Source organism: Melopsittacus undulatus, chromosome Z (genome assembly GCF_012275295.1).
Source record: "Melopsittacus undulatus isolate bMelUnd1 chromosome Z, bMelUnd1.mat.Z, whole genome shotgun sequence".
NCBI lineage: Eukaryota > Metazoa > Chordata > Aves > Psittaciformes > Psittaculidae > Melopsittacus > Melopsittacus undulatus.
The window spans coordinates 76,788,566-76,813,452 of record NC_047557.1 but is presented as its reverse complement, the minus strand read 5'-3'; the positions used below and the strand labels follow the sequence as shown (position 1 = coordinate 76,813,452).

The following is a 24,887-nucleotide window of genomic DNA, read 5'->3' as shown; positions in this document are numbered from 1 at the left end:
GCAGCTCCGTTGCCTCCACCCCTCCCGAAGTGCCACTGCCGGGTGTCGGTCGGAGCAGAGCGGAGGTGCCTTGGGGATGGTAACACGGGGGGACATGGCAGAGACCCCTCGGCGGGTAGGTGCCGCAGAGGAGGGCTGATCCCTGGCCTGCCGCCAGGCTGTCCTGCGCCCTGCCTGGGCTCGGTGTGAGCAGGGATTGTCATTAGGTTTGCGTGTGTCATATGCCATTACCCCCACCGTAAAACTAAAATTAGCAAAATGTCAGGAATGGAAAGATTGATTCACCCGAGATGCAATTATCATTTAAAAGTGCTTGATTGAGGTGCTGATGTTCAGTGATTTATTCTGCATACCATATACATAATTAAAGTAGTGCAGTGGAGTAATTTATCAATCTAGTTTAGACTTGAGGGGCAAGGAAGGGAGCTGCTGCCGCTGCTGCTGCTCTGTTTTATTAAAACCCTTTCGGGATCTGATCCCGCCCTCTTTTTGCAAGAGTGAAACTGATTATTTCTCCAGCTCGGGAGGAGAGAGTCATTCGTTTGGGATTGTGGGAGAGAGAGAATTAAATAAGAGACGCGGAGAAGAAGAAGAAAAGGGAGGAAGAAGAAGCGAAGCAGAGGACACCTCATCAGGCGTGTAGTCTGAAAGCTCTTCCCCCCTCCCCTCCGCGATGTTACAAAGGCTGTGAGCAGCTCGCCTTTTCCCATTCGCCTGCTGTTACTTCCTTCCTGGACGCTTTCAGGACGAGTCCGGTTACTTTTAATCCGACCAGCAACAACTCAGCCACTTTCTCCTCCTCCACGCTGCACACACGCACACACACACACACCCCAGACGTCTTCTGGCTGCTTATTGGATTGACTTTGACGGTTGTGTGTGTGATTCAAGGAGGCTGCATGTTGAACCAGGTGGTGAATATTTAAGGCTGGAAGAAGTAAAGGGATTTTTTCTTTTTCCTATGAAAGGAAAATATTTCAAGGACTAGTCTGATCATCCAAACAGCTAAATGTTTATAATGTAAGTACACTTGAAATTCAGCATTGAATAAAACATAGAGGGCATCATACAAAAGCCTTATATACATTTCCTATTGCATTTGAAGAATTTATCAGTCATATGTAGACTGGGATTTAGGTGGTTTGCAGACTTTTTAAAAGTGTGTGATTGTACAGTTGCTTTAACTTTTTAGACAAGTAACTTAGTTAAATCACTGTCTAGTATATTACTACTGACTTGTCTCTGTCAGTGTCTTAAGTGTTTAAACTTTGGTGAAGTTATTTTACATAAATTGTGTGCTTGATATTGTGAAGTGTTCCATGCTTATTTGATTTGAATAGTTCACCAAATGCTATGACCTTGTAGTGCTTGCACCCTGATTTATCAGGCTAAGAAAACGATCCACCTTGAGTGAAACGCTCTTAAACTTCATTGTGTGATAGGCTGTTTTAGCTCTTGAGTCTAAGTAATGCATGCTTGCAGCTGTTTAACTTTGTGCATCTTTCATCTGAATACTTGCGTTAAGAGAGGGAAAGACCTCTTGCACTGATATAGGAACTTCAGACATGGGCTGCAAACCTCTTTTGAAATAGTATGCTTTGGTCTTTACGTGAGTAATCTTTAAATTTTTTAACACAAGGGAGCATAGCTAATCAAGCCTTACTAAAACTGGCTGTTTAGTTACAGTGCAATTACTTACAGGCTAAGGTAAAGTTTAATGTGAATGACAGACTTAACAAGACTATTGGTGCATTATGTAACTGTAATACTTATCCTTTGCCATAAAACTTAGTGTGACCTTCTGTCAGCCTGAAAAAACAAGTATAAAGACAAGCTAGTAAGTCTCTCACAATTATAATAATAATAATAATGATAGAAAGCAGCAGAGTGGAAAACTAAACTTACTGAATCATTATGGGAGCCTAGGCATTGTTTTTCGTAGAAGAGTTGTATTTTCTGTATTGTATGCAGTGATTACTGGCAAGTACCTGTATCCTGAAATTAAATAATGTAATAATGTCATACACAACTTAAGATTTTAGATTTAAGAGAATTAAGATGAGAAACATACTTTGCCAGTATTTTACTGGTGGTCAGAAAAAAAATCGTCTTGACGAAATGCATTTGCCTAACACATACCTGATGATCAGCTTAGTGACAAATGTCCTACTTCCATACCTTTACTTTAAAATAACTGTGGGATGAATGATAAACCAACTATATTATATGCAAATATGACTAGATTTCTTTTATTGACACTTTCCCTGTTGTTGTGGTTGAAGAGTAAAGATGTTTATATGGAGTATAATAACTCTAATCCCTAGAGGCTTGGCAGGGCATGGAAATATAACCACCTGTGAACCATTTCTAACCTCTGTATTTCATACATACTGCTTTCCAGTTAAAACACTTGGGCAAGTGGCCACTTCGGGGATTTATTTTGTGAACTGTTTTTGTTACATGATTTTAGGTAACTATCATGAAGTCAAAAAAACCCACAAGACTTTCTTACTCCATCTCTAAATACCTGTTACATTATTATTTCTGATAAAACCCTAAAGTCTCTGCTTAGACTTAAGTCCCTTTGGAAGTAATAGAAAAATTCTTTGAAGAACTTTAGAGAATGGCCCTTAATTCAGGCTGAATATGTTCCTTGTAGTACACATCTTTTTATTTTAAACTTTGCTGTTTATATGTATTTTCACTAATATGCCCTACGTAGCTAGTATGAGTATATAGTTCTGGGACCTGCACATAAAAACCTTCTTTCATGCAAACAGTATTTACACAGCCAGTCCCACTGAAAAGGCTGAGACTTCTTGTGTGAAAATTAAAAGTCACAGGAATAACAATTTGCAGGATCAAGCCCCATGGAAACCTAAAACCTCTTGCCTGTCCCATAGCTCTCTTAGGACAGAGATGTAAAGAATGTCACTTTCAATGTCCCATAAATACATGCAGGAATCAAATATATCTGTATTTTCTTTAAGATTACTTGACCAAGAAAAAGGAAATTTAGGTTTAAGAGCCTTGAAGAAATTGGTAGAGTGATGAACAGTGTGTGAGATTAAAGTCTTTCAGAGTTAGTTCCTGAGCTGCTAGTTTGAAGCATCATAAGAATATTCATACAAATAATTTCTTACTGTGAATTTTCTTCCAATATAGGATCAGAAAAATTTTCTTACTTTTTTGATACTCTTATCTGTGTACTTGCAACATGTATGTTGGAAAGCAGAGTGATGCCTCTCTTAAATGATTCTGATTTTTTTAAACATCTAAAATATTCTAGACATGAGAAACAAACCTTTTACCAAAAGTTTACATCAAAAAGATTTTGATAGCTCACTATTTAGTAGATAAAGGTAACTACATTAAAACTTAGGAACTGAGCAGGACTTGTAAATAGAATGCTTTGCCAGCTTAATTCCTTTTAATCTTTTATTTTAAAGGTTAATTTATTGTTTATCAGAACAGTTCATCTTCAGAAACAGCGAAGGATATTTATACATCACTTTGAGCAAGAAGTTATTAATTGCTATTAGGTGCTTGAAAGAATAATTGTTTGAGGTTTGATATATGTAGACTCTTTTTTTTTTTACCTGTTGGACATCATCACTTTAAATTACATGATGATTTATCCTAAAAATCATAGTGAAGTCTAGTGGTATTCTTTTCAAAACACTGATTATGAAGAAGAACATAAATAAGGTGGTATACATATTTAGGGAGTTTGTAGTCTCTTCTTCGTGGCTTTGAAGATTAACCAAAGCAGCTATATTTGTGATGTATTTTAAGATTTTAAATTTTGCTGCATGATAGAGATTTTGCTACATCCTCATGAAAGCTCTCTAGCGACCTAGGTATGATATACAGAAAAATTATGTATGTAATTCTGAACAGCTAGAAAACTTCAAGCTTAACAGTAGGGGTAGTATTCTGGTATTTGGAAAGGATGACAATATAGTTTTGCATCTTATTTCAGAAGCAAAATGGATTTAGAAGAGCTGGTCAGCAAACAAAAGTGGTGGTGCAAGTGAGAAACTGAAAAATTTAGTTTCTTAATATCCTATTTTTAAAAGGAATACTTGGGTCTTCTGACCAGCTTTAAGGTAATTTTCTCAGAACTGGTGATCAAGGTTGCATGTGGACAGGTGATTAAAAGCTAGTGTCTTCAGTCCTCTACTTTAATCTCACTGTCTCATTGACTGCAGTGCAGTAGAACTTGTCTGTTCACTAGGATCTGTCATCTTTAGGAAATCAGACCAGCTTATAGAGGCTATTCACAAAACCAACAGTGACAACAAAGTCTTAAGTGCCTTACAAAAGAAGGATTAGGCAGTTCACATGTCATTTTGATTGGGCAGAGATAAAAGCTGATTGCTGCAGCATGGCTAGGCACACTTCAATTTCAATTGATTGTTTTATAAGACAACTATAACTCTGTTGCTTAGTCATTGTTAGTCACAATTTGAAAGAAGGAAAACTTAATTTTGACAGTACTGGTTTCGCATGACTTTATAGTGAAAGGCTATAGCGTTGTTATACAGATTTTTTAAGTGCTGCTTAACACACTGTTTTGGAGGAATGTGTTTAAAATGTAGTAGGTGATTGTCCTGGACTTAAAAAAAAATATATATATATATATATATATATAGGTGATACCTTGTAATAGCAATTAAAAGTTCTTTAAAGTGCCTAGGACTATATTAAGTTCACTGCATTTACCCTATTAAGAGCTTTCATGCAGAGGAAAGTGGATAAAACATGGCAGGGCTTTGCAGATTTATCAGAAAGTTCAATATTAAAGAACAAGTAAGTCACCTTAGTTTGTCTCTAGTCTGTTATTTTTAAATATGTAACATGATGTAAAACTATACTTGCATATGTGTACACCTTAGTCTGGTTTGAAAAGTGTTAGGAAATTAAATGTTGTCCCTGTACTATTAAAATGCCATTTGTCAGTGAGAATAGAGAGTTTAAGATATATGCATAATATAGTTAAAATGTGCAGCCTTTACCATTTGTAAGTAATGAAACTTGCAAGCTGATAACTTCTATGCTAATTTCTTACCATTTTTCAAATGAACTCTTTTTTTTACCCAACTGATGCCTCCTAGTGTTTCACATAATAAAACACTAATGAGTCAACCATAAATGTAAACATTGTTTTTTTCATTGTCTTCGTCTTATGTGATACATAAAATTACTATTTATGTATTTAATTTTGTGTGTGTTATTATAATCAGACAGGAAACTCCTGTAAATTCAGATGTTTCCCCTTAATGGACTACAAACACATTTAGATTTTCTTTCATTCTAGCCTTGCCTAGCTGTTATTTTGAAAAGTTTGTTATATGTAAAGTACATTTTTTTTTTCTCCTTTTGTTTCCTATATGCATTGCACTAGCCTCTCAACAGTGTATTATGATGTTCAAATGGGATTTTAAAAATTTTGGTAGGATAATGTTTCAAATGGAAGCCCTGGAAAACAGGCAATAAATGCAGTTATAGAAATGTTTGAACTATCCTGAAGTACTCACGGCCAAGTAAGATGAAAAGACTAGTCTGAGACATGCTCGTTCACTAACAGTCCTTAAAGAATTGTGAAGTTCTCACACTTTGTAGTCGTTCCTGGTTATTTTACTGCTGCATAAGCAAGAAAACTGTACCAGGGCAGTCCGCTGAAAACATGCACCTTGCACATTTGATTGCAGATGTGGATGATAAGTACTTTTGAAAAGGAACTCCTGTACGTAAAATACTGAAATGGGTCTTGGAGTGGTAAGGACTGAAATACAATGTCCTTTTTTTACAGGTTCAGTCTGCCATGTAACTTCTGGATACCTGAAAAAAAACAGTTCTATTTGTTTCATACAAGAGTAGAATATTTTATTTCTTTTGATGGGAGAGTGTAATTTTCAGAAAGTTAGCTAGCATTGGTGTGGCAAAATGCACCTTCTGGGATCCAGCTATATATTTGAACTGTCTAATACAGTCTTACAATAATAAAGCAGCAGCCAAGGCTGAGTGCATTTTTGAACATTTTAATGTCACACAGTTTTATGTAAAGTATGAGATCTATTTAATGATGACATTGGAAATACAGCCTGTTATTCTAAGACTTTTAAGAAAAGCCATAAAATTCCTAGGCACCTGTTATACTATGGAAGTTTTAAAGGGAAATTAAATGATTTCACAATTAAAAATTTTAAGTTTACCAATTAATATGGGTAATAAAAATGGTGTCTCCTTCTCAATGCACATATGGTAAACTTAGGTGCCTGCTTACAGATGAAATAATTGTTTCTCACAGAACAGAGAGAGAGGCATCTATACTTGCAGATCCCAGTCATGGGAATTAGTGTTTGGTCTTAGGATCTATAAAAAATGCAATTTTTAGGACTGAGTTCTGACATCAACCCTGTTAGTATCACATTTTTCTCTCTGCAAAGAGACCTTTCTGAGATACACCATTTATTTAAGCCACTAAACATTGGGTAATAGCCTAGCCTTTAAGTTTCCTTGCATCTTGGAAGTATTTCAAAGTATGCAAATGTCACGCCTTATTCAGACAGGAAAGACAACATGCAGAAATTATAGAATTTTCTCATATATTACATTGCTTCTTCCCTTGCAAAGAGAAAGTAAATTTGCAAGAGAAATAGAGGGAAGCATGGAGGAAAATAATCTTTGCGGTAGTTCAAGTATAGGACTGTTACTCTGAAATACAGTTAAACGTAGCTCCACTAAGAATTTGCTCCCCCCTCCCCCTTTTTTTACCAACTAAATACAATTAGATTGCAGAAATATGTCCTAGGAAATTCCAGAAGTACTTATTTAAACCCAGGTCTAGACGAATTATTTGGTAATTATTTTTACATTGTGTGGGATAACTTCTTAAATGAGATGGGTTCAGTAGTCACACCAGTGAGGTCTGTAGCCTAGGCCCCTGCTGTAATTCCCTGAGCAAGTGACTTTGCTGTCACCTGCCTCAGCAGGGTCCATGTACTTATCTCTACCTTCTGCCACCTTCCCTGACACCAAAGAGTGGCAAGAGCTGGAGAGGAGAGAGCTTCAGAGATCCTGGCCGGTACAGCAGGTCCTGCAAAGTCAGTATCTGCTGCTTTCTTTTAAGTTAACCATACGGCAGCCCACAGATTAGAGATGGAGTGGAACAGATGGCATAAAGATCTTCTGCCTCCTTTTCCCAGGTTATATAGCACTGTTGATGCAAAACTTAGAATCCAACTCCTATTTCTTTGACTGTATAATTAAGTGAAGTTTATGAAGAAAATGATTATTAACCAAATGCCAGTGCAGGCATTCACCTTAGACATAATTTCTATTGCTGATTCTCTAATCCTAAAAGATGTACAGTTAAGTAAATTGAAGTAGAAATAACATTATTTATGTTTGCTTTTATAGATACAGGACGTATGCTGTTTGTGAAACCCATGCTCAGTTAAATTTCAGTGTTTACTTTTAAGTAGTCAATAGCTGTTAGCAAAGTATGTACAAAGGACAAGGAGGGAGGATTGTGAAATTGTTTATGAAACAGATCTGCAAAAGTAAACATAATGCAGAACATTGTCCACATGAAACATCACTTTTAGTAATATAAATAACAGGTAACATAGTAGCATGTGCTACTTTTTTGATTTCAAGTAAATTCTTACCCCAGTGACCAATATATTGTGATATGACATTATATTCGAGACAATAGTCATTATTTTAATCCAAATAATTTAATTATTGTAAGATCATTACAGAAATTAAAATGTTCCCTAACATATCCACCAGTGTAAAAACCTACACTACAGCACCCTTCATTTAAAATTTCCACTTAGACTTCTCAGTGGAGATTGTTTTAAATCATTTCATTGGAGCTGGGTGGAAAAGCTGTACCTAAATACGGGGGATGTTCTGAAGAAACAGCACGGCACTAAGGTTCTATGACCATTCTGTAGCACTGACCTCTCCTTCAACCTCGCATTTCAGCTTTAGGCATGTGCGGACAGGAGCTCCCCTCTAACTTCAGAAACCCTTGGGAATGCCGGGTCAGTCTTTTAAAAAAAAAAAGTTAGTGCAGTCTGAGGATATTCTGCAAAACCAGCAGGAGACAGTATGTTCTCTACACTTGTCCTCAGGCCTGCTCTATCTCTGTCCATCTGTGTCCTGATTGTTGCTCCTGCCTGTACTGAATAGAAGTGGGAGAAACAGCAAAAAGGAGGAAGGCTTTTAGGGGTGTTAGGAAGAACATGGTTACAGACCAGTTCAGTAAGGTGGTGTTTAAATAGAGGAGAGTGGACAAGACATCATCATCAAACCTTCATCTTACAGAGTTTTTTCAAACACATTTCCTGTTCAAGTGTATAAAATTAGCCTTGCTATAAATAGTCTGTAATTGTTGCAGATGTAGGGAAATGATCTTTAAAAAATAATAACAGTGATTTTTTAATTGGGCTCTGTGCCTGTAAGGAACTGATATTTGAAGCAGTATTTGGTGAGAACCAGTTTTGCCCACAGAATCCTGGATAAATGGTCAGGTTTTCCTTTGTCTTGCTTACCTGTAAAAGATGCAGTCAAGGAATTGATATAGCAGCAGAATGAGACAAAAATTCCAATTTATTGCCCTCCTGCAATATATGAAAGAAGTGTGAAACTGCCTACTTATCAAACTTACACAACACAATTTTTAGGTCAGAACACAGAGCCAGGGAATATATCCTTGTAGTGGCATTCAAAATGTACAACTTTGTCCAAAATACACAGACATAAATTTTAGATATCAGAAATCTGACTGTAAATGTTAGTAAGAGCCTATTGTCTGGTATGGTCATTTAAAATTAAATTGGATGAAGCAAAATTGCATTAATGTTTTTTGGAACGCACACTAAAAGAAAATACAACCCAGGCTTGCTGGATTACAAGTACTGTTATTTATTTGATGTGTTATTAAGTGGAAGTAATTTAAAATTACATTTTAAAATGTGTATTAACTGGAAAATAATCTTCCATTTTTTTCTTAAAAGGAACATGATGGAATGATTGGCAAGCTACCTAATTAAAACAGAACTGCCCATAATTACATGTACAGAAATTGAGAATGCCTACTTTTATCCTTGGTAGGTAGAAATCTGCGTATCTTCACTGGCATAACAGTGGGATCTGGCATTTCTGTTTTATTGTTGATGCTGCAATAAAAAAATACTATGCACAGGACATAAATAGAAAAATATTTTTTCTATATTTCCTACAATATTCTTGGCATACAAGTTTAAAATTGGACTAATATTTTAGTTTTTTTTCCAGAACTCTATATTGACAAAGCAGTATGAGAATCTATCATCAGTACAAGTCCCAATGCTTAAATCTGCATCCAGAACATTACATTTAGTTCAGTTATGCTTCCAGTAGATATTGTCACAAACTCAGTATGACATTCCTAGTGATCAGCAGAATAGTCATCCTGAAGGCATCCTTACTGAGTACTATCTTTTCTGGAATTTAATGTTTTTATAAAAAACTATCAGGGATAAGATACGGTCGGTGTTGATAGGCATAATGTAGATCCTTGTGACAGATACAAAGAAAGCAATAGGAGAAGTGATTTTTCTTTTTTCTGATGTTTTAGTGCTATTAGGATTTTCTTTCCCTGCTTCTAATCCTGTAGAAAAATCCTTACTTGTGAGCACAAGAGCCCAAGGATTTCTCAATGGCAGCAGGGTGTGTTCTTTATTTAACTTTTTTATTCTTGTTTGAGGTTTGTTTTTTTTTTTTTTACAAGAACGATATGAAACAATATCTGATGCAGCAAAGAAGCATAATACAAAAGAAAGATATTCTGGTCTGTTCTGAAGACCAGTACTTGTCATGTATCTGGACAAGTGGTAATTTTCTGGTGCTGCTTTCTGTTAAAAGTCGCTAATGTCATCCGTAAAGCAGTAGCAGTACGTTCTGCCTCATATTTCTGCTTAAGATTAAAGGCAAACCTGTTGTGAGACTACTACTTCACTTCCCCAAACAGGACATGGAATAACACTTCTACAGATTTCTGAGAAAAAGTAATTTTGAGGATGGTCAGGAAGAAAGTATTTGTTCTCTCACTCTACTGTTTTCCAGATGTGATTGGAAAGAGGAAGCTGTTCCACTAATGGATCAGAAGATTGCTCTGTGAATTTAAACATCATCCTAAAAACACAGCTTCCATGTTTGATAGCTGTAAGTTCAAAATACAATGTAGATATATCCAAAAGGCCTCTTTAAAATCACAAGGAATCTATAGACATAGTTCTATGAGATTTTGCTGCTAACACTTAAAAAAAAGGGGGGGGTATCATCTGCATTCTATTTTCATATCTTGGTGTAAATGCTGATTTTAAATGCAGAATGGTTAAATAAATACTATCATGTGTGTTGATAGAGCACATTTCGATCTGAAATAGGTATATAAGGTTAAAATACAGGTTTTCAGTTGAGGAAGTGAACCTACAGCACATGCAGTTCCCAAATGTGTTCCAAATTTTAAACAAGTTTCTTGAATATAATAATCTCCAGTGCCACAGGCAACCCATCACTGATGATTTCCAAGACCAGGGAGCGGAATCCTTCAATATGAATTCCAAAATTTTAAAATAAAGGGGGAATTTTAAACCTATACTGTATATCTTAAACATGCAATTCACCAGTCATCACTGAAAAGATGCATGAACTTTGCTAGTGACAGCAGATGCAAGGTAAAAATTCTGCAAATGAAGTGCAGAAGCTGCACAACAGTCTGATGCATACAATACAAGAAAGGGACTCAGAACCTCTAAGTATAATTTTAAATGCAGCTGCAAACTATTTCCTTTTTATTGCTGCATGTCTGTTACGCGGCAGTTCAGCTCTCCAAGGGCAAAACATGGATGAAAACTGGCAACTTTACTGAGATGCTGTAAAATCTAAAATCTATTCAGTGTGCCAGGATGTATCTATATAATTAGAAATGACTTAGGGCAACACGAGAAAGGGAAATTGAGCTTTTGCGTTGCAGTGTCCTGTTGTCTGCTGGAATCCACATCCTCAGATTAACTCTACAGATTCTTTATTAGCACTGATTTACCTTTTATAGCAGAAATTCAGGATCTGAGAAACTTGATTTGAAGTAGTTCCTTTCCTTGATTTAGAGCAGTTCACAGAAAAGACAATTCTCTCTTTCTGGAAAGGTCTTTAATCAGCTGGCTATTCAATATTCTGGGAGAAAGCTACTGTCACTTTCTAAATGTGAGACCACCCCATTTTTGTACAGATAATTAAATATTCATCAAATGAAGGGCTGTAATTGAGTCATGTTTCACTGGAGTGCCATAGTTCTCAGCTATTGAGTTGGTCTCTTGTGCTCTTTTATCTCTCTTACTCAAAAAATACAAGCCTTTCTGTGTTTCTAGTCTGTAATATAGCTTAAAAGTATTTTAAACAACAAATTCCATGCCATTTTTTCTATTGCATTGTCTGAAAAGTTTGATTTTACTCTATAAATTGTAAAATATAAGAAGAAAGTGCCCTTTGTTTTTATCTTTACATTTACCAGCATGTTCATATTAATAGATGAAGTTAGATTTTTCATAAATACCTCTGTGTCAGTCTTTCATAATTTTTGGTGGCCTCAGTCTTTCCTTTGAGTTTGTTTCCTGAGCTGAAACATACCATGCCTACCAAAGCTCTGAAATCTAGGGTAGGCGTAAGAAACATGAAGAGGTGTTTGAATATGCGGACAATGAGTGTGCTGTAAAATGAGTAATGTATTGATTATAGGTTGGTTGAGACAGGAAGTACAGCTTCAGGGTACAACAAATTGCTCAGACTACCTAGGAGTGTTTAATAAACCTTTATGAGAATAAATAGTTCAAAAATAACCAGTATATGCATGTTCTCAGTCATCTTCAGCAGAGCTTGGGTGGTCCTTTAGGAAAGACCTTGTGGCCTAGCATGCATGCTTCTTCAGCCAGTTTCTTGTACAGTTAATGTGCCTGTTGAATATGTGGGTGTGAATCCAAACCTGACTTCCTGACCACATTATTATTCTTGAATTAATGTAGAAGAATGACAACTCTGGTTAAAAAGTTGTGCCAATATTCAGCCTTGATGAGTATTCATCCAAGAGCTTGAAACAGTTTATGAGCTGTAAAAATGTACTTTTTTCCTTTTTTTTTTTTCCTTTTTCTACCTTTGGGAAATACTGATTTCACAAATAGAAAGAGAATAGGTATACAGAGATACTAATTTGTTTATTTAATAGTATTTCAGATGTGAGTATATGAACCTGTCTTTTGCTCATATATTCTATCACAACTCTGCTGACTTGATGACCCTACTAAAAACTGCTTTATATACAGAATTATCATTCATGCTGTTAATTAACATCCACCTCTTTTTCTCAGTTCCACTCTGACTCCTTTTCCAGACTCATTAGAAACAAAGGTACCATTTGAATAGAATGTTTCAAATTAAGATCTCCTTCTCTTCTGGACCATACTGGGAAGAATATGTAGAGATCTAACACTTCTTTGATCAAGAATATTTTAAGCAGTTTTCAAAGTTAAAGTCTGTACATGTACGGCTGCCATTCACACATTGTGAAATGAGATGGAACATGAAAGGTGCATTATATGCCGTTCTAGAGCTTTTCCAACAGACTAGGCGAATATACATCAGCTTTTGTATGCTGGATGTTAATTGTACTATGTAATGATATATTTGAGTTTTATAAATGCCAAATCATTCAATTTTACTAATGTGATTCTGAAGTACCATCAGAATATTAGATACTCACTGCATATGGAATACATAACAGGCTGAGACTGCTAGCCTCGTGAGGCTTCCATATCCTCTAAATAGATTGCTTGAGCTACTTGGACCATTATGTGGTCTACTAATCTTTACTCAGCTGGCAGTCACATCTTATTCATGATATGCAAGACAAAACAGTGTGTAAAAAAATCAGAGCAAAATTTAGAAAAGTTTATATGTCCTTGTAACCAGAATACTATTTTCTGGGAAAAAAAAAATGGGAAAAATGAGCTTTCATATCTCTTTGGTCTGTTCAAGTGATTAACCAAAAGGGAAACAATATAAGTTACTTTACACCTGATATAAAAGATTTATTTTAGAGACTCAGCAAAATTCCTGGATTCATTCCTGAGCATCAGCATGTGGTACTGCTGCCATGATGAGTACCTGGGAGTACTTTTTAACTATTAATGAATATCAGATTCTCCTTTTACGCAAGAATACACAGTTACTGCCATTTGTGGTAGAAGTTCTGTACTGAAGTCTGTAAATCACTGATCCCTTTTAGAGCCATCTTGGGCTGTCAGTTCATATATTCAACATTAAAACTTAACAGAATACAAGTAGTAGTAACAAAACTGATTTGAGTCACCCTTAGTGCTATTTTGCCAGGCTCCCTAGTCCTGAAACAAGTTACTTGTTTAATGTCAGTTTCAGGTATAACAGGATTTTTGTCTCAAAGCCAGGCTAAATACAGGAAGGATAGTCTAATGTTTAGAATAGCAGCCTGGATTTGGGCAGTGAGTATTTAACTCTTTCTTCCAGAACGTGTTTTAGATGACTGATGATTTCACTTTGTTGGTGCATCAATTCCCTGTCTGTAGAATGAGGATGCTATTTCCCTGAGGCAAATTCTGTGGGATTCTGTGGGAATGATGGCCATATGAGTACCATAGGGAGTAAATAAGACAATGTAGACTATAAATATGTAGTTGCTTTTGGAAAGTTACAGTCTAAAGCAAAGCATACCGTCTGCAACAGACTTTTAGATAATTTCACTTTTGTTAGAGAGCCATTTTAATTAAAGTTTAGAACTTTCTGCTTCTTTCTGTCCATTTTTCTTCTACTTCTTTAGTTGTTGTGCCAAGGTATCCATGTGTGTTTCTTCCACTGTCATCTGGCTCATTCCCAGCAGATGCACACAATCTGTTTTGCTGTCATTGACAGGGCTCAGTTTACGGAGAGAATGTGAGAGAACATGCTGCTGTAGTCACTTATAAAGGATCCTCTTTTCTAAAAAGTAACTGAGAATAAATTCATTCTTTTTAGGTTTTTATATATATTGTTCAGCCATAGGGTTTTATCCAGGGTAGTCTGTATCCAGTTAAATAGGGTATTTATTTAACATCTTAGCTTTATTTTTAATTCCTAGTTTGTAAAATATAGATTTCCAATAATTATATATAGAAAATCATCACAATGCATTAAGAAATACCAATTTCAAGTTATGGCAGTTACCCTGCCCATTTTGGAATAAGCCTTATTTTCCCAAATATTTTTTTTAATTTTATATTATTTCTCTAAATTTTTTTATTCTCATTTATAAATATTGCTGATCATCCAAAAATGTAGAGTCTTGAGAATCTTGCACACATACTGAACATCCAAAAGCATGTTGTATAAGGGAAAAGGGTGTTCCTTCTAATTCAAAGTATTTGTCCAGAAAGAAGCTGAGGAGATACAGAAAAATGAAAATTGACTGGTTTAGACTTTGTTGCCTACAGAAGACAAAAAACTTGAAACCTGAATAGTTGCCACTTGTTCTTGAGTTGTGGTAACTGCTACAGGTCCTAATAGAGATGAGCACCCGTACAGCGTGATGCTGTGCAACAGACAGCCTCTACCTCAAGGCATTAACAGTATGAACAGGGTAAATGAGGAAGGTAAAAGGAAAAGAAATTCAGATGGTTTTACTATTAAGAATGTCTTGCAGTTCTTCTCAGTATTCAGTAGAGAATGCTGGTGTGTTAATTTAACTTTATGGAAGGTGCCTAACCAGCATAATACTATTTATGAGGTGATGCAGTATTCCCATTATGTCTTTGGCAGAGGAAAATTAATCAACAGCTTAAATTTGGTAAATACAACTTTGAGTTACTTCTTTGCAGCTTCCTACCACTAGGATAGCAGGGCTGATGATAGCAAATTCCACACTGGGCTACTAAGGTTTCAGATTAAGCTGTTAAAATACTGTTAACATTAAATATGTATGGACACACTAAATGCTTAAGAACAGAATTTGTTTTACAAGCTGATGCTGCCTGTTATCCTATTATTTTCATCCTTAATGACCTAACTTCTTTCTTCAAATTGTACTTCGTTCAGAGAGGTTGATATCTCTGGATTCTTTCTTATCTACAGCTAAAAAAAAAAAAAAAAGAAAACATAAAAAATTTTCAACAGTGGAAATCTCCATTAATTCCCAAAATCAAGAAATAGTTTAATGAGCTTAGTGACGGCTGCATTTGAAATAGGTTCATGTAGACATTAACATAAATTGAATATTTAAAGAAAGTGTATTTTTGGGACATATTTTTAAACACATTTGAGGAGTGACTTTATATACTTAAAACTCTGAATTCATGTTTTTGTACCTCACCTAATTGCAGATCTTATGTTATTGATAGGATATATATGTCAAAAAGGCTATCTAGAAATATGCTACAGTGGTAGACTGCCATGTTAGCTAGGCTTGTGCTTTTTCTGTAAAATCACTTCCTGTGATCATGTACATATATTTATACATGTGTACATATATATATCTGTGTGCTTTATATACAAATATATATGGTTTTCAAACTATGTTTGCATGCCTCTGGGTATGCCTTACACTGTAAATAAAACTGTCAAAATGTCTCTTCACAGTTAGACCTCATAAAAATAATCAGTCCATAAACACGTGGTGCTTTTTATTCATATATATATACAGTTACTATATAAAGTAAAATTCTTTCTCCTGTTTTTTTCAGACTTACATTTCTTCCATATTATGGGTTAGAAATAGGGTATTTTTTACTAGTTTTTGATGTAATTTTATATTTGTGTATGCAGGTATGAGAATGATGTATATAAACATCCCAAACATAACTTTTTCTTGGTTTTATAGATAGGTTGAATTAGAAGATGGCCGTAACTCCTGTATTTTACTTTTTTTTTTTTTAAGTATAGGAGCTGGATCTTTCTAGGGTTTCTGCAAATAATACTGACTTTTTTGATTAGTCCCAAAACTACTATTTGAATGGGAATTGTTATTATGTGTATCTCCCAGAGACAAGTATTTTCAGAATAAGTTATGACACATAATGTAAAAAGAAGGCTAAGAGTAAATCAGACCCTCAGTTAGCTTCTTTTGTTACCTCTGTGCCTTGATTGTTAGGCTCAGTTCAACTCCAGCAATATTGTTACCACTTAGTTATCACACTTTTAAGACCAATATTACAACAGCACCAGCACACCTATTAGTAAGCTGGGCAGTGAGGCGTGAATGAGATAATTTAATACATTTCTAAAAGAGTAGATTTTATATCCTCATACATGTCACAAGAATTGATACATCTTCAAGGCATCAGGAAACAGGCCAAAAACCAAACAAAAGACTGCGGAACACAACACTTTCTCGTTATGCAAACCTGTATTTATCTTGATTTGGATTTAGTGCACTCTCGTTTAAATATAAGCATATGAATTATACTTCAATGTATTATACTTTTTTGTAAAAAAAAAAAAAACTCAAACCAACCTAGAAGCTGAACTGCAGTTCAGCATAGCAATATATTGCTGTTACATCCAAATGCTAAGCACAGGAATTTCAAATCTGTTTGCCTGGTACCTCACAATCCTACTTGGAACCTGATAAGGTAAAAAAGATGAAATTTATAAACATCCAGATTGAACAAATCAGATGATAAATTCCAAATCTGAAGACTTACTATATAGAAATTCTATTCCGTAAGGTAAGCAGTTTCAGAGTTTGTTTCAGTCATCAGTGCTGATATTAGCTGCAGATATATTTCAAGTGAGAAGATATAAAGTCAAGATGGTTTGGGTTTTGTTTTTGAAGTGGTTTTGTTGTTTTTTTTTTATTTTAGACATAGCTGATAACTTCCATCTAAAGAAAATCCATGAGAAGAAAAACACTTAGCTTTATGTTCCATTCACTTTCATCTCCATTGATTAGTGACTATTGTTTTCAGCTTCCCAGTAAATGTTTCGGGAGTAATTATTGATGGTTACTTAAGTGATGGTATGAAGATACCTGCGTATCTTCAGCTAAACAAATATATAGAATAGGTCAGTAAGTTCTGTATATGTTTGCATTTATGCCTTGTAACACTGTTAACAGTAATGTAAAGAAGTAGAAAATATCATGAAAGGGATGTTTGATGTATAGTTAAACACTGGAAAATTAAGGTAAAATCAATACTAAATAATTACGTGTTCTTGTTCTTCACAATGGGGAACAGTATGGGCCTTTTCACTTGAAAATACTTCTAATGCCTTGACAGTAGCCTGTTTCCAATGGGTACTTCATACCCTCTGTAGCGGTATGAAGTAGATTTTTTTTCCCTGTATCAGCCTAGATGTGGACCATTCAGGAACAGAGACAACTTGTTTTTGTGTTCTGAGGTGGCCCGAAAAACGTATTGTTCATGGAGCAGAGCTCTTCACCAGTTAAGATAGCTTGGATCTTTTGGGCTAGTACTGCCCCTAGTGTAAGGGCTGTTTGGTGAATTTTTCTTTGTAAAAATATACTTATCCTTTTTTGTCTGTTTGCCCCAGGATGTGGAACTAACGCATTACTCAAGAAGAAATTATACTTATCCAAGGTCTAAGAGAGAAGGGGACTGTCTGGTTGGAGCCAGGGTTGACCACTGACTTAAATGGTACACAGATTTGGCTGTGATATGCAGTCATGCTCCACATGCATAAATCTAATAAGTAGAAATTGCATGTGTTTATACAGTGCAGGAGATACCTTAGAAATTACTCATTTTGTATCCAATCACTGTATTCAACAAAACAAAATGTCAGTAATCAATTCTTCAGTCAATTCTATTATAATTTTATAAGTCTATTATAGTTTCTGCTACAATTTTTTCCCCAGCAAAATTACAAACAGTACATTAATTATGAACGTGTTATTTTGAAGAAAACTATTGTAATTTTGAATGTACTTTTCACAGCATTCAGAAAAATTACCAGTGTTAACTGTGTTAAGATGACTGAGGATGAAGCAGCCCTTTGGTAGTAGCACTCACAAGTTATCTTAAAAACAGCTCAACTGACAAAGCTATTTAATACTCCTTTTTTTTTTAATTGGCAGTGCTATTAAGCTTTCAAATACACTATCTCAACAACTGTTCCAATTTTTTATTTCTGTTAGCTAAAGAATGTGAAAATAAGAACAAACAGCTTTGTTGTATCCAAAGTCTCATAATTTTGGTTTAGTTTGAAAATTTAGCTGTTAAAACATTAAATGTAAGCAGCTGAAAATGCAACGTGTATTATACTGCTCTGGTTATGCAGATTCCTGTTGTATAGAAAACATCCATTTGTTGGATAAAATGAAACCTCCCTCTAAATTATTTTGTATTAAAATTATCAATATAAATTTCAGTCAGTCATATAAATCTACTTTCTTTGTGTTTCTATGACAAAGCATCATTAGGAGATAGAACTCCAATTCTGAAAAAATTTAAGCACAAGAAAGGTCTTACTCAAATGGTCAGTAAAATAATTTGCATGCTAATTAAAGTCATGCTTAGACCAGACCCAGTAGGCATCTCAAGCAGTGAAGAATCTTGCCGTTGCGTTGAACAAGAGCCAGAGCACTTCTGGAGCTGAGAAGAGAAACCATTTATTACAAGAAGGTAAAGCAGATGTTTAAGAAACTTTTCAATTTATCTCTTGGGAACAGGATCACCTTCAAATCTTCAATATTTGCTTAATTTTTATATCCATGTAGAGCATGCAAGGTGAAGAGTTTTTCTTCTCTTGTGCACAAAGCACGCTTCCTACAGGCAGAGGCTGGCACAGAGACAAATATTGCATATTTGTATTTAAAAAAAAAAAAAAAAAAAGCAAACCAGCAAGCTATTCTTTCAGTCTGTGTCATTAAAAAGATTTTATCTGCTGCTGCTTTCAGTCAGAAATGCTGCAAACAGTGCTTCTCAGTAAATCGGGAAACAGCTACCTGTGTAGTTACTTCAGCATCACATTAAGCTAATGTTTTCCTTGCCTAAATACCCACTGTTACATAATGCCACCAACACATCTTTTCAGGGGGAAAAAATAAAAATTGTTTGAGTTTTAGAAAACTGAAAAAAGATCCTGAAATTGTTTGAGTAAACTTCTGTGTTGGACTGTGAGAAGACATTTTGTGAAAGCCATTCCTCCTCCTGCACTTGAGTGATGGTACAGACAGTTGCACTGTCATCAAGGAAACTTGTGTTACAATCTCTTTAGGCTTCTAGCCTCTTTTACTGATGTCTCATTAGCACAAGAGAAATTCTGTTCCACATCAGTATATTCGGCAAAAGCGTTCAGTGAATTTCATGACTTCCTGAAGTGGCAATTTTTCAGTATGAAGTAGAGAACAATTCAGAAAATGTTCAGTACAAAAACATCAGACCAGAAAGTTTCTTCATGTTTTCATGAAGCCACAATAAATATCCATGTTATGAAAGTGTAGTTTTGCAGCTTTGTACAAAGCTACTCTGAATGAGGGTTTGTGGACCCAGTAATCTGTGTGAATTTCGTGGCTGTGTTAGGGTAGGGAACCAAATCTTCAGTGTAGGACCTAAATTCTTTTCACAACTGCTTCTGTAGACCTGCTGCATAAACAAAAAGTCTGCTTGAAAATTCCTTCTTTTGCCATAAAACTTCAAGAGTTCCTGTAACTCAGAAGTGAAAAGTGGGGAGGGGAAATCTTACTTTATTATATACATTATTTTATAATCAGTATACTATTTTCAGAAGCTTCTAAAAAAATAACACTTGTCATTTGAGAGCTGCAGCTGTTAGTCTGTTGAGATATAGAGGGGATGGGGCATATATTGAATTATTCATGAAGGCTACTGCTATAGTTGACAGAAGTTCATCAGCTAATTCCCCCACTTTATTCTGAACTTTCTTTTGAACTCGGTCAGGCTTCAGGGGTACAAGCTGTTACTTTTAACAATCATGCTACTAGAAGTTTCCTATACTAAAGTATAGGAACCTCTCTTACATCACAGAAGCTTTCTCTTTAAAAAAAAAGTAATTTATTGCTGACTGGGGGCTGACAAGTGCTTTATTTTGAATACTTCGGAGATAGAGTGAATAATTTGATACACTTTCAGAATGTAACTGTTACATAGATGTATTAGAAAATGTATGTAATAATGCTTTATTTCCTTAATTTGGTGAACCAATTTGGTGAACCAAAACCCCCCCAACATTTTAATTATATACATACTTAATATCTACATGATTTAAGAACACATGAAGGGTTTGTGTGCTATTATTTATAATATACTTTTCAATTTATAGGCCAATTCAACACATGCAAATGCAAGGAAATCTTAGCTTTCACAAGCGGGGGGAAATAGAGCACTCTCTATTCAAAATGCTAAGCCTCATGCTTGCATTAGCCAACCATTTTGTCATGCAGATTGTCAGATTAATAATAAAAATATTTTATGGTTCTTCAGTGCAGAAGATCATGGTTAGTTTGGCAGACACCAGTATCATCAAGGCGCATGAAGTGCGTGCTTGCAGCAGTTACTGCAGGAATGCTCAATATCAAAGACTTATCTCAGTTTGAGCACTAAGGAGCTGTGTGCCTCTCACTCCAGGGATTCCACAAGTGTAGCTCTGTTTTCACACAGGCAGGTTTGCCAGCTACCTCTGCATGAGCAAAAGCACAGATCTTACCAGTGCATATTCTTTATCTTTAGGAGACTGCTCTCTCTTTTTACATGGCACTACAAACTAATTTGGAGAATTTGAGTGCAGTAGGAAATTGTAATAAAAGTTCCAGTGTCCAGTTCATTCTCCTCAGTGGAGGTTTCTACACTGAATGAGATTGAAAAATATCTTTTTAGTGGTGTGCTTGATGCAGACAGTGCCCTTATTTATCCTGTGATGACCTCATAGCAGCAGCACATGCCCTCTTGATGGAGAGGATTATTGTAATTCCCTTATAGAAAGGCTTCCAGCAGCTCAGTTCTGTCATTTGCAGCCTGTTCAGAATGCAGTGACATACTCCCGTTCTGTCTTGAGCAAATGTGATCATCCCCCTTGTACCTTAATTAATTTACTTTGTCTGCTATGAAGTAGCTGTTTGATTTGAAAGTTTGCTCTCTTAGTTTCAAAATCCTTAATGGTTTAGATCCTGGCTATTTTCAAGAACTCCTCCACAAATATCATCTTGACAGATATCACCACCCCCATAGCACATTTTAAGAATCTCAGCATCACATCTTAGGTTGGCAAGTTATGTCCTTTGCTGTGATAGGCCTTCAATTAAGGAACTCCCCCAGGAAATCTGTCTCAAACCATATATCCTTATCAGAAAACGTTAAAATTAAATTCACATTTTTGGCTACTTTTTTTTTTCCACTATTATTTTTCAGCATAATTCCTATTAAGACCGTATGTATTATGGTTGCTCTCAGTAATTCTTGTTGGAGTTGTTACTTCAGATATTCTTGTTTCTTTTTTTGTAGAGTGACCTAAGCATGTTAGTGTTGTAGTTATTGATAGTGACTTCTTAATGATGCGTTTCATGTTGATACAGGTACAATCTTTTCCGTGTTAACAAATACGGTTTGTCAATATAATTGCTTACTAGATAGGACACATGGACAATTATTTCATTTAATATATTAAGAAAAATGTGTTTGAATCTTCATCACTCTTCTTTACAAGGAATTATGCCTTTCTTGTTCCCATTTTGCAGTCTAAGTCATTACACCTCAGCTGTACAAAGCTTCAGATAGCAAGGAATCATCTTTGTCTGCTTGTCTTGCTGTCTGTTTGTCTTGCTACTTGTATTATAGTCCTTGTAATTATGGTGAGATGTCTAGAGCTACGTTTAAATGGTGGCTAGTTTTCTCCATTGATGATAAAGTACACCTGTGTTTGAAGAAGCTTAGACTAGATGCCAGATGTTGATGGCTTCAATGAAGTCAAATGGATGCTACACTTGTGGGCATTCATAGAATACTTACGGCAATACACAAGGTTTTTTTCTTCAGTGCCATGTCTGCGTTTCCAGTCTAATAATTAATTGCATTTTGCACACCTGAATTAATTTGTGGAATCACTTGAGACTCTAAATACTGCACTAATAGTACCACCTTTCATTTGAATACTGTGCCCATATTTAGATGCACACAACTTGTATCCAGCAAAGGTTTACAAACAGCATCAAGGATTTGCTTTTACGTCTCTAATGTACTCATTGATTTTAGATACTCATTGGCTTGCTTCACTCATTGGGATGCAGTAACAATGTCTGTGATTTCATTAATCTTAACCATTACATATGTGCTTAATTTTAGGTACATGAGCAGTTCTGCAGCCTTCAGTGAACTCTTCAAGTGTTTCAAATTAGACATATACATTCACACTTGTGAGTTTGGGGCTACACACCATAGGACTGCAAAGACACATTTGTTCAAGTTTATTATTTTTGGATGTTGTATAGATGTCACAGTTATTTTTGTCACGTAAAATGCTACCCCATTAAGCCTTCACTTGACTCATTAGTGTGGTGATGTGCTTTTAAATTGTTTTAAATCCTTTAAATTTTAAAGTATTCCATGCATGAAAGTTACTCAAAGAATCTAATTAAAATTATAAGAATTCTGAACATTTTCTAGATTGTATGTATTATTGCAAAGTGAAAGGTAGTTTTGATCTAAAAAAAAATAATAAAAAAGTTGTTGGATATTTTTTTTCTTAAATCAAATTTTACAAATTAGCTATTTCCAGAAAGAAAGAAGGAAATGGAGGAAGTTGACATGCATACCTGAAGCTAACTCCATTATATTTAGATCTTTCTAAACATAACTTCAGTGCAAGGTCAGCTAGTAGATGATTGTTCCACTAAGTCAGCTAAATAGATGATTTTTAATATATTTTTTTTGTCTTACTATTTTTAGTAATCTTCTGATGGATTATAGTCAGTGAGAATACCAGAGAATTTTTTAGCCCAAATAATTCTTGAAACAATTCAAAACTATTGCGTATTATTAAGCTGGGAATTTACAAATCCTCATTACTGGATAGTCTTCAGGGTAACTTACTCATTAGGCCTTGAACCACAATCCCAGTAGAATGTGGTGTTTTTTAATAGCACTGGTTCCTATGAGGAAATTTTAATGTGGCATTGTGGAATACCGTGCATTCTTTTGCTTTATGATTTCTTCTCCCTAGATACAAAACTGTAAAAGAGATGTGTTAATCTATTTTTATTCAAAGTACAGAAATAGCTCAGTTACTGTTCAGAGATTGAATAACTAATATGAGCATACTGTTTGTTCTTAGTCATGCTGTACCGGGTGCTCAAAATAAGGATATTGATCAATTACAGGTAGAGATATGCAGCACATTTCACACATCATTGCTAAATTCTTCTGTTTCAAACTGTTTTCCCAAAAACAGTACTGTAAATCAAAAGCGTAAAACTGCTACATCAAATAATAGATAATGTGCTTCAATGCAGGTTGCAACTTCATACTAGAAAAATACTCATAGTAAGCTGGCTCAAAATTATCCTTAAAGAATGAAAGTATTTCACATGATTGTTCCTTCTTGATTGGATGCTTAGGACACTGTTCTTTGGGGATTTATGCCCTACATATGTCTGAACTTACGCAACTAAATAAGAAGTATGTCAGAATGCAGCATTTATCTCTTAATTGAAGGAAACTGTTATTCACTTACCTGCTTCTCAGCATGCGATTAGAATCTGGCTGTTACATATTGCAGAAAGGAGAATCAAGGCAGCTGAGCTTGCTTGCCTGGAATTTAGCAGTCCATGGCTGATAACCCAGGCTGAACCTGACCTGGGCAGCATTGCACAAGTAATTTGTGAGGTTGAACTGTTCTTGAACAATTTTGCTAACGTATCAGACACAAAAAATCTTTCCCTTTTTACAAAGGAATGTGTATTTATTTTTTCTTCTTATCCTGAACAAATATCTTTGAACAAGCTGCTGTCCAGGACCTTCAATTCTCTGTTTCTCTTTTGACTTCAGTCCTTCTTGTAGTACACAGGGATTTGATAGGTGCAGAAGCGAAGATTTCTTTGGAGTCTTTGTCTATCATTAATTTTGACAAGTTTATATGATGTTGCATAGTGACCTAAAGCTGAAATATTACATCAGGATGAAGAAGTTGGCAGTGGGGACATACTTTTAGTCTATTGGCATAAGAAGAACTAAAATGATGAACTTTTCCCCAGCATCAAAGGCAGTTGCAGTACTGCAAGCCGACAGGGTAGAAGTAAAAGGATTGATGCCATGGGCATTACTATGAGTTCATCTGCTAAGATGGAGGACACTAGAAAACTCAGGTGACTGAGTGCTCATATTTATGCTTCACCCTTCTTGGTTTCATAATGTGCATGACATGTAATCCTACTATGCAGGTACAAACCCCACAGCCATGACAGTTGGCCCGTTTTCTGCAGTGGAACGTAAAAGTCATACAGTTTGTCAAAAACACCATGACAGTGTTAATGTTTGTTCTGTAGTTCACAAAGGATTCAGTTTATAATGCTTATAAAAAAAAACTATCTCACAACAGATACTGATTAAAACATATATAATTACTGAGTAATGATCTTAATGTACAGAGCATTTTGTATCATATTTTTCACAAGGTGCTTTTCTTTCAGAGCGACTAGGCCCAAATTGTACCCTGTTTACACCTGATTTCAGGTCTTACTATATTTCACAATGATTTTTACCCTGTAGAGTGAAAAACTCCATGTACTTCAGTTAAAATATAGCTAACATTTGGGTGGAGGAAAACCCCATAAAAATATAAGCAAATATATCACTATA

At 35.3% G+C, this 24,887-nt stretch overlaps 1 protein-coding gene across 3 annotated transcripts in view; it reads left to right on the top strand.

Moving 5' to 3' along the window:
• Window positions 1-527: 527 nt before the first annotated feature.
• Window positions 528-24,887, top strand: part of MEF2C (myocyte enhancer factor 2C) — a 121,593-nt gene continuing 97,233 nt past the window's right edge. For all 3 annotated transcript variants that reach the window (XM_031046189.2, XM_031046188.2, XM_031046190.2), the window contains exon 1: window positions 528-1,020. The gene's annotated coding sequence lies outside the window, so the exon portion shown is untranslated. The remainder of the gene's footprint in view (window positions 1,021-24,887) is intronic.